The 11,587-nt window shown below is 30.2% G+C and overlaps 1 long non-coding RNA gene across 2 annotated transcripts; it reads left to right on the top strand.

The window, feature by feature from the left end:
- The first annotated feature begins 6,105 nt into the window (after positions 1–6,105).
- On the top strand, positions 6,106–9,192 carry LOC142614438 (uncharacterized). Of its 2 annotated transcripts, none has more exons than XR_012840447.1 (3): positions 6,106–6,395; positions 7,178–7,305; positions 8,777–9,192. It is a non-coding gene; the product is annotated as an uncharacterized LOC142614438 (long non-coding RNA). The 2 variants fall into 2 exon arrangements; XR_012840448.1 differs by lacking the exon at positions 8,777–9,192 and adding an exon at positions 7,566–7,971.
- Positions 9,193–11,587: the final 2,395 nt, after the last annotated feature.

Raw genomic sequence — 11,587 nt, 5'->3', positions numbered from 1 at the left:
AGTAGTGATTTTTCTGTCACTACTCGTAACTATTTTGGGTAGCAATATTTGACATGATGAAAAGTTTAGTTATTTACTTTTTTACAAGTACAAGTTAGTATCTAGTATAAATAAATTTTCTTTGACAAGATTAATAAATTGGTCAAATTTCATACTGACATGCCTGACCCTTAATCAACCAAAAATGACTTGGTTCATTATTCATGTCAAGACTAGTGGACCCATTTTAACATGTTGCGCAACAAGGGAAACTCTAATATTAATTATTGTGATTTGGAAAACTCAAAAAAAAAAAAAATTATTGTGATTTGGAGTTAGCAGAAGAGTATTCACAAGAATAATAAAATAAAACATCCACAAGAGACAATGATATTTAAAGTAGTTCGGCTAATTCCATGCTTACTTACACATTCAACCCCAACTAAAATATCCACTATCAACGGTATGGATTACAATGACATTAATCAACACTCACAACTCATACAAACAACATTTACAAATCTCATCAACATAAACTCAAAAACCTAAAGTCCCAATACACCTAATAACTCTCTCACACTAAAAAGAAAAAAAAAAAAAAAATCTTAACACACAACTAGATAATCTTTCGACCTCAAAAATCTACCAAATTTCTTTTCAAAGAAACTCGATCATGTTTATCTAAGAGCCTTTCACCTCTCCCCATATGGGAGGAACCCTTGGCAAAAGTCACCAAACTTTTTGCAATGATGTCTACTTATAGGGCTCCAAATATCTATATCTATATTTATATATATATAATAGACGAAGCTGAGAGAAAGTTAGTTCCTACATTTAAGGACGTGTTGACAAATAGGATAACTGCCTATTTAATATTCAGACACGTATACAAGTTTAAAAAAAAAAAACCGTACGTTACAATGGATGGTTTTTTAACCCTGCCACGTCTGACAATTAAAAACCAAGAAGGCTTACAATCAAAATAAAGTCCGTTTAAAAAAAAAAGAAAAAAACTATTTCGGTTAAAAAAAACCCTAGCCGTTTGTTTTCATCAGATTACGTTTAATATCTTCTCTCTCTAAAATAAATCACCTACCAACACTGCGACACAGAGAAAGGGAAGAAGGGGAAAAAGAGATTGGGATCCAGTGGACGTTCGTACGGCCGGCCATCACGATTTGATCTTCTGCTCTGTTTCATCTCTTCTCTGCAACAAAATTTTCCTAAAGGTCAGCATCTTCCTTTTCTGTATATCTGTTTTTAAAAAAAAATTCCTGCCGAATTTTCTAGGGTTCTTCTTTGACTCCTTTTGAAAAATATATGGGTTTGTTTCTTTTTCTATGCAAAAATTATAATTTCGGGTTTATACTACATAAATAACCATCTTAGTTTTCTATATATCTGTTTTTCAAAAAACAATTCCTGCTGAATTTTCTAGGGTTGTTCTTTTGACTCCTTTTGAAAAATAGATGGGTTTGTTCCTTTTTCTATGCATAAAATATAATTTCGGTTTTATGTCCTGGTAACATAAGGGATTTTGCCCTTGATTTTGCCATCGTCAAACCCATTCCCAATTTCTGTTTTATGGTTTTTAACTTTTATTTTTATTTTTAAATTTTTTTTAATTTGAGGTCATATCTGATTTAGATTGGGTTATTCTTTTTTAATATATGTGCTTCTGAACGTTTGTTTATTTAATTAATAACTTTTCAAGCTCTTTGAATTGCCGCCTCTCCTCTCTCCTTACTGTTTGTGCTAAAAAATCATGTTCCCTGTTTTATTGTGAATGTATATTTGTTTTAAAGAATCAGTGAATTTTTTTTGACAGTATATTATGTTTTTATTTTTCCCTTATTGTATTTGATTAAATAGCCAATATATTGCTTAAAATTATGTCGTTAAATATTTAGGGATTAATTCTTAAAGACTGTTGTGTGGTATACACATTAATATTTTGATTAGTTTGTTTATATTTAGAATAAAACTTTTTATTCTTCTGTTTTGAACAGAATTTCAGTAACTGATACATAGTAGAGCATAATGCCAATCTAGACTCAATTCTTATCCTTGAGCATAATCTCTTGCTAACAGAACTTTGTGATTTTTTTAAGGTTCCACCTTATTATGGCTCACCATATATTCATCGAGAATGAACAATCACAAAACAAGTGATACCTACTTTCAATTATCTTTTTGCAAAGAACACACTGAGTATCAAGATTAGTACCCCATCATTGTAGACTTAATCTATTGTGGATATTTTTTCTTCCTAATACAGTTTGATGCACCTGCACAAAAATGTCATTGTTTTCTCGGTAATCTAAATTAGCATATTTTCCCTTCGATATTAGTTTGTAGTTTATATACTGTAGCTGTAGAAATATGTGTAAGTTAGAATTTAGTTGACTCAACCTATATCATCCTTTTCTGACTTATAAATAACTCTCTCTCTTTCTCCACAAATTTATTGGTTTTTTCCTTTCTCCCATTAATTTGAGATCGATATACAACTAAATCAATGCAGTTGTTCCAATAGAATTCATCTTTTGAAAATAACTTTCAAATATTATCATTTTGGTTTATTATCATTTACTGTTTTCATAATTTTCTATTAAGGTTTGTGCCTATGAAAAACTTTTTGAACAATTTGGTGGGTTATTCCTATGAAAAGCATGATAACTATGAGTTTTGAACTACTAATTGCTTATCCAGAAAACACTATTAGATATATACAGATAAGGAAGAGTTTCTTAGAAAAGAAAATTAGAGTTTAAATGAGAACCTATATCCAAAAAAATTGCCACTACCAGTAAAGGTTTTTATTTTTTATTTTTTTATTATGGGTTGTAGGGCTAAGAAAGTTGAGAGTTATGGCACAAACATGGGTTATGAAAACAAGTTTGAGTGATTGCTTACATGTGAAGAGTATTAAAATAATGATGAGGTGTTTGGCTCAGTTATTGTGGCTGTGATTTACTTATTTGTTCACAGTCAAGATTGTCCAATATATTTTAGAAGAAAGAAAGTATAGAAAAGACAAAGACAAGCTGAATGTCAAAGGGTTCAAGTGAGGTTTGACATGCATTGTAAGACAGGTGGTGAAGATTAGCTCTTTTTTAGTAGGATTTCTAGATGTTTCTTGCATGTTTATAAAGCTTGCCAAGGTGGTGAAGGGAAATTTTTAATTATTCAAGTAGGACGTAATGTTTGTTATAAATGGGTTTAAATTTTGAATGGAGTTTCAATGTAAAGAAGACATGTCTGTAGTTGGGTATGACGATAATGATGATGGTGGTGGCAACAATGTTCCCTCATCAAGTAGTTTTCTCATCTTATTATTGCAATTTTTTACCAAAAGCACTGTTTTTCACCCTAAAAAAAATCTGATTGTGATTTTTTTTTTTTCCAGCTAGCCTGGATTCCTTATGTTAATACTTACATATCATTCATGTTGGGCTGGCTGTGTTTGGTTTCAGAAATATTGGAGTAATGTAATGTACTATTGGATTGGTTCTGATTAAGGTATTTGGGTGAGAATTCATTTTGTTCTGGATCATTAACCAAATCCAAATTAGTTTAGGTTGTAATGAAACTGTAAGTAGTATGTCAGTATAGACTTTTTTAATATTAAATAATCACATAAGAACTTTTGCGGTGGAATATAGACTCAACAAGTCTATGTGCTCAGTGCTCTGTACCTTAAGTGATCAAATAGTGATCACCTTAGTTTTTACAGAATAATTAAGCATAATCCTCACATGAAGCTTTTTGTGTGTGTTTCTTTTGGACAGTAAAATATATTTTACTGTGAAGGATACTTTGATGAACGTTTCGTTCATTTTTTTTTTTTTTTATAATCTTTTTTTATATAGGTTAGGGAAGAGTTTTAGACTTGCTTTTTTTTTTTCAGCTAAAAGTACTTGCCTCTTTGTAGTAAAAAAGATTTCTGCTAAGGTTTTGGACTTTCTTACTATCAAGGATACTTTGATGAATGTTTCTTTCATTTTTTTTTTTCCTCTTTTTTATATAGGTTAGGGAAGAGTTTTGGACTTGCATTTTCTTTTCTTTCCTTTTTTTTTTAGCTAAAAGTACTTGCCTCTTTGTAAAAAAAAAAATTCAGCTGAGGTTTTGGACTTTCTTTCTTCAAGCCAGTGAGTTAGACTGCTTAGATTTGGTGCAAATGTGAGTTGGGTATTTTGTCATTTGATGGATTGTCTTGAATGTGTTTGATTATTGTTGTCAATCAAACTCACATTAGAGTTGTGAATGAGATTTACACTACTTTGACTCAAAAGAACAAAAAGCCAAGCCATCTCTCAAAAGTCTTTTTAAAGAACAGAGAATGCCAAGAAGAAATTTGCACTTGACCATAAATTAGGATTTAATATTGGATTACTTCAAAGAATTATGTATACTGTTTAATCTATCCTTTGGAATTTTTTTCCCAGTTTCAGGCTTCTTTTTTTCCTTCTTCCTTGGGTAAACAATATTGAACTTCTTCTTTTCTTTGTTTGCAGCTTCATCCTGATGCCAAACTCAGTATTTACTGTCAAAATCAAAGTTTGTGAGGGAATTTGTAGCTTGAAAGTGGATGGATTTATTTCATCTTTGATTACTATGTTTTTAGTTATTTTAATTTTTCGACTAAGTCAATATAGTGCATTTAATTGTATTGTGGTTGTTTGGATCAGTTTATATATCTGCTTAAATGCATCAAAATTTTCCTTATAATGTCTATTGAATTTTGCATAAGAGTTTGTATCATGACTATAGTGTAGTGATGTCAAATATGGATCACCAGTTTTTTCATATTTTCAAGGTAAATTTTTAAAGCAGTAAAGCACAATCTTGATATAGAAGTTTGATAATCTTATACAAGTTGTTTTGGTATTGCATGTCATATTATATAGGCTATTGTTTTCTTCTCATCATCTATTGAGTTTTTTTTTTTTTTTTTTTGAGAAAATCTTTTGAGTAGTTGAATGCATGTTCAGTTGCTTAATGGAACACTATGGTGTTTTACCCAAGAAATATGATAAGTTAAGACACTTTGTTTTTTTGAAATAGTATTCCATGGTTCAGATAAACAGATGTAACAATCTAAATTTTTCTTTCCATTTCTTCTCCTCTCCTCTCTTCACTTTTTTTTTTTTTTTAAGAAACATAATGATATCAAATTCTTATAACTTTATTACTTCTAATGAAACCATTTTTACAATTATACAGAGGTTATCATTTTCACCTCTTCTATCTTTTGAAAAAAATTCATTTCCAAAAGCAAACAAAAAAGGAGGAAATTATAAATGCAACTCATGATCAGATAAAAAAATTTTGTTAACAAACTTTTACATTGAGAGGCGATCCGAAAGAAAATGGAATGAAAGGGAAAATAGTTTACAAAATAAACTTACCCAGGCTAGGAAATCTAGGGAAATGGTCATTGCTCAAAAGAGGGAAAAAAAAAGGAGGGATAGAACGACATTAAACTATAATTTGTGTATACACCAATTGTACACTATCTTTCTCATAATGTATACTAATGATGTACAAGATATCTCAGATTTAGTAGTAAGCAGAAAATTACTAATTTTGCGAAAATCTTAGCGTCAAATATTTTGTGCTTCTGACCGTTCGTTTACTTAATTAATGACTTTTCAAGCACTTCAAAAATTGATTTTATTAGCCAAATTTCTCTTATACTTATGAGATTTCATATGATCCCGCGCTTAGCGCGGGTTAAACACTAGTATATATAATAGACAAAGCTGAGAGAAAGTTGGTTCCTATATTTAAGGGCGTGTTGACAAATAGGATAACTGCCTATTTAAAATTCAAACACGTATACAGTTTTAAAAAAAATAGTCGTAATGCTTGGCTTTTTAGACCTGCCACGCTACAACACCGTTTAAAATCATCTCACTATAAATAACAAAAAAAAAACCGGTTAAAGTTAAAGAGTACACATAAATAGAAATATAGAGAGGAGATGAAATCGAGAGAAAGGCTATGAAGACACGGAGAAAGAAAGAGGAAAAGAGAGAGGCGATGAAGACACGGTGAAAGAAACAAAAAAAGAGAGAGGATCCTGCCTCCGCCAGTCTCCTCGCCAAACTACGACCCCCAGAACTGCAGACACAGAGTCTCTTCCGTTCCAATTCGCCTTTTCCTTCGACAAATTCAGCCATTCTCTCTGTCTTTCTTAAAATCAAAAACCCTAACCATTGAGTTCTCTTTCCATTAGCCCAGCCTCCACCCATATACCGCTGGGAAAAACCCCACTTAAAACATCAAGCGGTTGGAAGTAAAGCCTTAATCCCAATCAACCCGATTAAAAGGAAAAATAAAAAAAGAAAAAACTTCCATTGCCCATGTATCCATAGTTTGCAATCAGAGAACGTCTTCCAATTTCTCTACCGGTTAGTTTTCTCTTTACTTTTCAGTTTGTGCATTAATTATGATCAGTTTTTAATAATTTGGTTGGCTTCTTTTTTTATTTAACTTTCTGGGTTATATTTTTGATTAAGGTATTTGAGTTAGATTTGGTTTTGTTTTGGGTATTTGGTTAAATTGATGTGTGGGTATCTATTTATGGTGCCTGGTTAAAAATAGAGCAATAGATTATTCTACAAAAAAATATAAGCCACACGAACAGGGTAGGAATAAAAAATGGCAATTGGGCTTTTTCCTTATCTAGGTATTTTAGAAGTATTAACGTGGATCTCTTTGAGGGATGCTGTTATGATCTAGGTTTTTCGATTAGGAGTAGTTTTGTTTAATTAGTTTAAATAGATGAGTTAGATTTGGGTTTGAGGGATTTTGGTTAGAAGTTGTTTTGTTTAGGGTGTCTGAACGCAGAGTGTTTGTTAAAATGCCTAGGTGTTTTGCTCTTCTTTTTCTTCTTTTTTTAGAATTTGATTTTTGATAACATACCTCCTATTTCATTTTGCTAGCCCCTAATAGAAATGAATAATAGGATGAAATTACCCTTTAAATTTAACTTTTGTGATTTTACTTTACTGTTATATAAATCTCCACGTGGAACAAAGTCTAACTGAGGAAGAAGCTAAGTTGGTTCTAAGTAGTAATGGAAGTTGTAAAAGTAGAATGCATGGATCTTTTTAACGCTCTCTGATTTATTATTATTTTGTTGCTTATTGTGTTGATGTTAAGGACTTAATGTCAAATTTATTTTGTATAGGTACTATTATTTTAGTCCTGGGCACAATTTGATGTGTTTTGATGTCTGTGTTTGTGGTTCACAAGTAGAAGGATATCACTCCACTGGATGTGAATGGCGATGTTGGGGTCTTAGACAAAGATGGTGAGGTACATGTCTTTGATATCACGGTTTCTGATTTCTTTTTATATCAAGTAGTGATAGTTAGTTTCTTTGAAAGCACTCAAACTTAGTTTTGTTTGTAGAAAAAACTAAGCAAAAAAGGACTGCTAACTTATTGGTTTCAGTTTTGTTCAATATTTTTATTTGTTACTTACATTTTTTTTTTCCTTTTTAGTTATTGTGCAAAGTTTATTCCTTTTTCCATAAGGATTATGTCAGTGATATGCCTCCTTTTTTTTCCGTACAGATAAATCACCTATGGTGGAGTTTTATGCTTTAAAACATTGAAACAGTGAAAGCTAATCGCAAGCAACAAATGCAATTAGTACTTTCCTAAGTCCAACAATTTCTTCTTTTCTATTTTGTTTAGTGACATTTAGTGCTGCCACTATTTAACTAAAAGTGAGTTGGTACTTCCTTTTTTTGTTTTATTGAAATTATTTACAATCTGTGGAGTCGAAGATAAATGCTACGTTAATGGAAAATTGTTTTGATGTATCATGTAACTTCAATTTGTTTCGCTCAAGGACAATTAGTGGCGCCCCTATTTAACTTCAGCTGAGTTTTGTTTTATTGAAGTCATCTACAATTTGTGGAGTTGAGGATAAATGTTATGTTAATTGAAAATTTTTATTGATGTAGCATGCAACTAATTAGCAAATGCCATTAGTGTTTTAAGTAATTCTAATTGAATATTTAAATGCAATTCTTTTTAGTAGACAAAAAGTTGTTACTTCATGTTATTGCTTTAACATATGTTTCACATTCATGTTCACTGTGGTTAACATGTTTATATACACTGTAGCATTTATCCGTGTATGTATAAATTAATGAATTTTATGGGGGATGGATGAGCAATTATGATTTATGCACCTCTACTCATAGCTACAAAATCATTATTCCTATTGTATTCTATGAAAGTGGTAAATTAAATTATTTCATAGAGAATCCCTATAGGCTTTAAACGCTTATATTTTGGTTGAGTTATATAATTTCTTATATGGATGCAAAAAGAGCCTTAATTTGATCATATTGTACATCATTCTTCAATATTAAAGGGGAAAAAAAGGCTCTTTATAGTTTCTTTTAAGTGGTTTCTATCCAGTATTGTATAAATTTATTTTAGAAGTTGATGGATACAATCTTAATTTTTGTCAAGTTTCTTAGAAGTGCATCACACTTTTTAGATGAATTTTTCCCACTTGGAATTTGTTGAATATAATATGGGAAACATATCATTTGGGTTCTACAACTATTTTGCTCCTGAGGAAATTTACTTGAGGTTAGGCTGAATTTTTTATAAATGTAATTGTCTTATCAAAGTTGGTGCTAAATTTGATGTCTAAACTTCTTGAATATTTTTCAGTTTTAATTTAGCCTCATTTTATTTTTCTCTTTTTGGATAAATTAGCTTCATTTGATCTAAATTATAGCTTCATTTGATCTACTTCTTCTCAGATGAAGAAGTTTTAAGATAAAGAACATGAAGCTGACAACAATCAAGTTGATTTCTCCACCAAATTTCTTCCAAGGATATTCTCATCATTCTCTTTTTAACTTTCTTTTTTTGGCTAATATTTTGTATCCATCACAGGGGATGTTACCAACCACTTTAGTTGCTAATAATATATTTGAAAGAAATATATTTGTTATTGTTGCAGTTCATAAATATACTATAATCCAATCATTTATAAATTTGATTGTGATAGTTGTCTATGTATTTAATTTGAAATTCATCCTAGGTGTTATTTATCACATGTTGCTCCTCTTTATAATTTGGTTCTCTATGTTCTTTTTATTTCGTTGTTTACAAGTTCTTTGAGGGCTTCATTTTTTAATTATTTTTCCTAGCGTTGTGATGTAAAGGTCAAAGAGTTCACAAATCACAGTGATTGAGGCATGTAATTGTGTTACAATGAATATCATAATTTAATGGTAAGTTTAGGGATTTTCCCCTTTATTTCTATTGATTTAAAATATATATATATATATATATATATATATATATATATATATATTCGAACATGTAAAAAAAAAAATATTCGAATATGTAATAGAATGTAAACTTGGCAAAGAAACAGGAAATTAGAAACAATGGGTATTTTGTTCTTTGAAACTTATTGCTCTGCATCTTGCCATCCTATATCTATGGTAAGCTTTTTTGTGGCAGACATTATTCTTTTGATGGACAATTTCTACTTGAGCATAATTCTTTTGAGAAATTTTTAATTTGCAAATTCTATTAAATAGCTTACTTGCTGCAAGTAATTTGATCTCTGCTAATTTCTATGTTTTGTGTCATACTATTTTTAATCTTAATGCAATTTTCAATTTTAGGTTGTTTAAGTTAGACTAATAGAACCACAAAAACGCAAGAGTTAGGGAGAGAAAAAACAGGTAGCTGCTTTTGTTTTTGGAAGGGATTGGGTTATTTTTAGTCTGTTTTGGGTTAGATTTTTGGGCTTTTAGGTATGAGAGCTACTTATGGGACAATCAATAATGGTATTGGTGTGGTGTTGATGGGTATGATGAGGCCTGAAATGAAGATGAAGTGCATTGTCCCAATTGTTATGGCTAGAATGCTTGGTTATGCACATTTTGATTGGTATGCCAATTGATATTATTGGTGATGCTGGTGTTAGGTAAGTTTATAGATTTTTATTTTTGTATATTTAATTTTATACAAGTATACTGAATTGTGCATTCAGTTATTGGGTGGGCTTGCTATTTGGGGTTGGTTTTTAAAGTTAATTGTTGTTCATGTTTCAATTTCAAACCACCTATTAATTCATTTGCTTAGTTACATCTTGATTCAATTTGCATAGGTAGTTTACATTTGTTCTAGAGTTCACTTTATGCGTTGACTCTACTAATTCTAAGTTCTAACTATGTCCATTGCGTTTGGATCTAGCATGCAGTTAACAATTTGAAGTTGTTTTAATTAGATGAGCTTGGCTCATTGGTGTGGTAAGCTTGACATATTAACAAGGAAAACATTCTGTTTTTTCCTCTTCATTGGAAATTGAAGAGTGAAAAAACAAAATGTTTTCAAAGTATGTGCTGTGAGTTAAGGCTATGTTTTATCTCTATAAACCCAAAACTTATTATTAAAAAAAAAAAAAAAATCACCCCAACATAGAAGGACTTTAGTTTGTGGTTAATTTGCTTTGGGTTGGTGCCTGTGTATTTTCAATGACATATGATGCTCACTATGTGTTTCATATTTTGTTTCTAGATGGACACCATTGTAACATAAGATATATATATATATATATATATTTTTTAAATTCTATAAAAGATAATTGGAGTTGATTTTAAATGGAGTGATATTGTATTTTATAGATAGCATTCCTGCAAGTACGACAAATGAGGGGCTGTACAACATGCCCTTGACAAATTTTGAATTTTAATGTATTGTTATATTAACTTAATTGTTTTCTAATTCATAAAATGATCCCGCGCATCGCGCGGGTTAAATGCTAGTATTCCTTAATGGACAAGGAATAACCATTACTTCTACAATAAGAAATACTTTTCCTTCTATCTCAAAGAGAGTTATTGTTTTTGGCACCAAGTAAATTTTTTGTCTTCTACACCAAAAAATTCTTTCCTTCTACATCAAGGAAACCCAAACCAAAACTAATTAGGAATTTGAGGCCATATTCAACATAATATGAAGCTATTTAACCCATATAAATAAAATGTCATTTTAATACAATATTAATTTGAAGTGATTAAAATAATTTAAATGTTATATCGATAATTTTTTAATTGAAGCTGTAAAGTCCCTAATCTTTTTACTCAAGACAAAGGAAACTCTCATTGCATTATATCTTCTTAAATTGTGTATTTTAAAATTTGGGTGGAACTTCAATGGGTAGAAATAAGAACTTTCGATTGAATTTGTACTTTAACTTTGTAATTATGAGATAGAATTTGTACGGATTTTTAAATTTTTAAATTTTTATAATTGGTACAATTTATGCATATACAAAATACAAAAATATTTTATTAATTTTGGTCATATTCATTAAATGGGTTGTATATATGTTAATCCAATGCAACATGTTACTAAACAAGTTGAAATTGGTCATGTCATATTAACTTGTTTTATAAATGGGTCGTGTTAGATTTGAGTGGCTTTGAAATGATAATTTAAAGGTTTTGGGTTATGATTCACCTAACTATATAGTATAATACTCTATTTTCAACATAAACAAACATGTCCTGCCAATATGAATTGCCATCCGTGAAGATAGAAATTGTTGA

The sequence above is a fragment of the Castanea sativa genome, chromosome 11, assembly GCF_040712315.1.
Source record: "Castanea sativa cultivar Marrone di Chiusa Pesio chromosome 11, ASM4071231v1".
Taxonomy (NCBI): domain Eukaryota; kingdom Viridiplantae; phylum Streptophyta; class Magnoliopsida; order Fagales; family Fagaceae; genus Castanea; species Castanea sativa.
The sequence above is the reverse complement of the archived record's forward strand: the minus strand, read 5'-3'. Positions and strand labels throughout refer to the sequence as shown.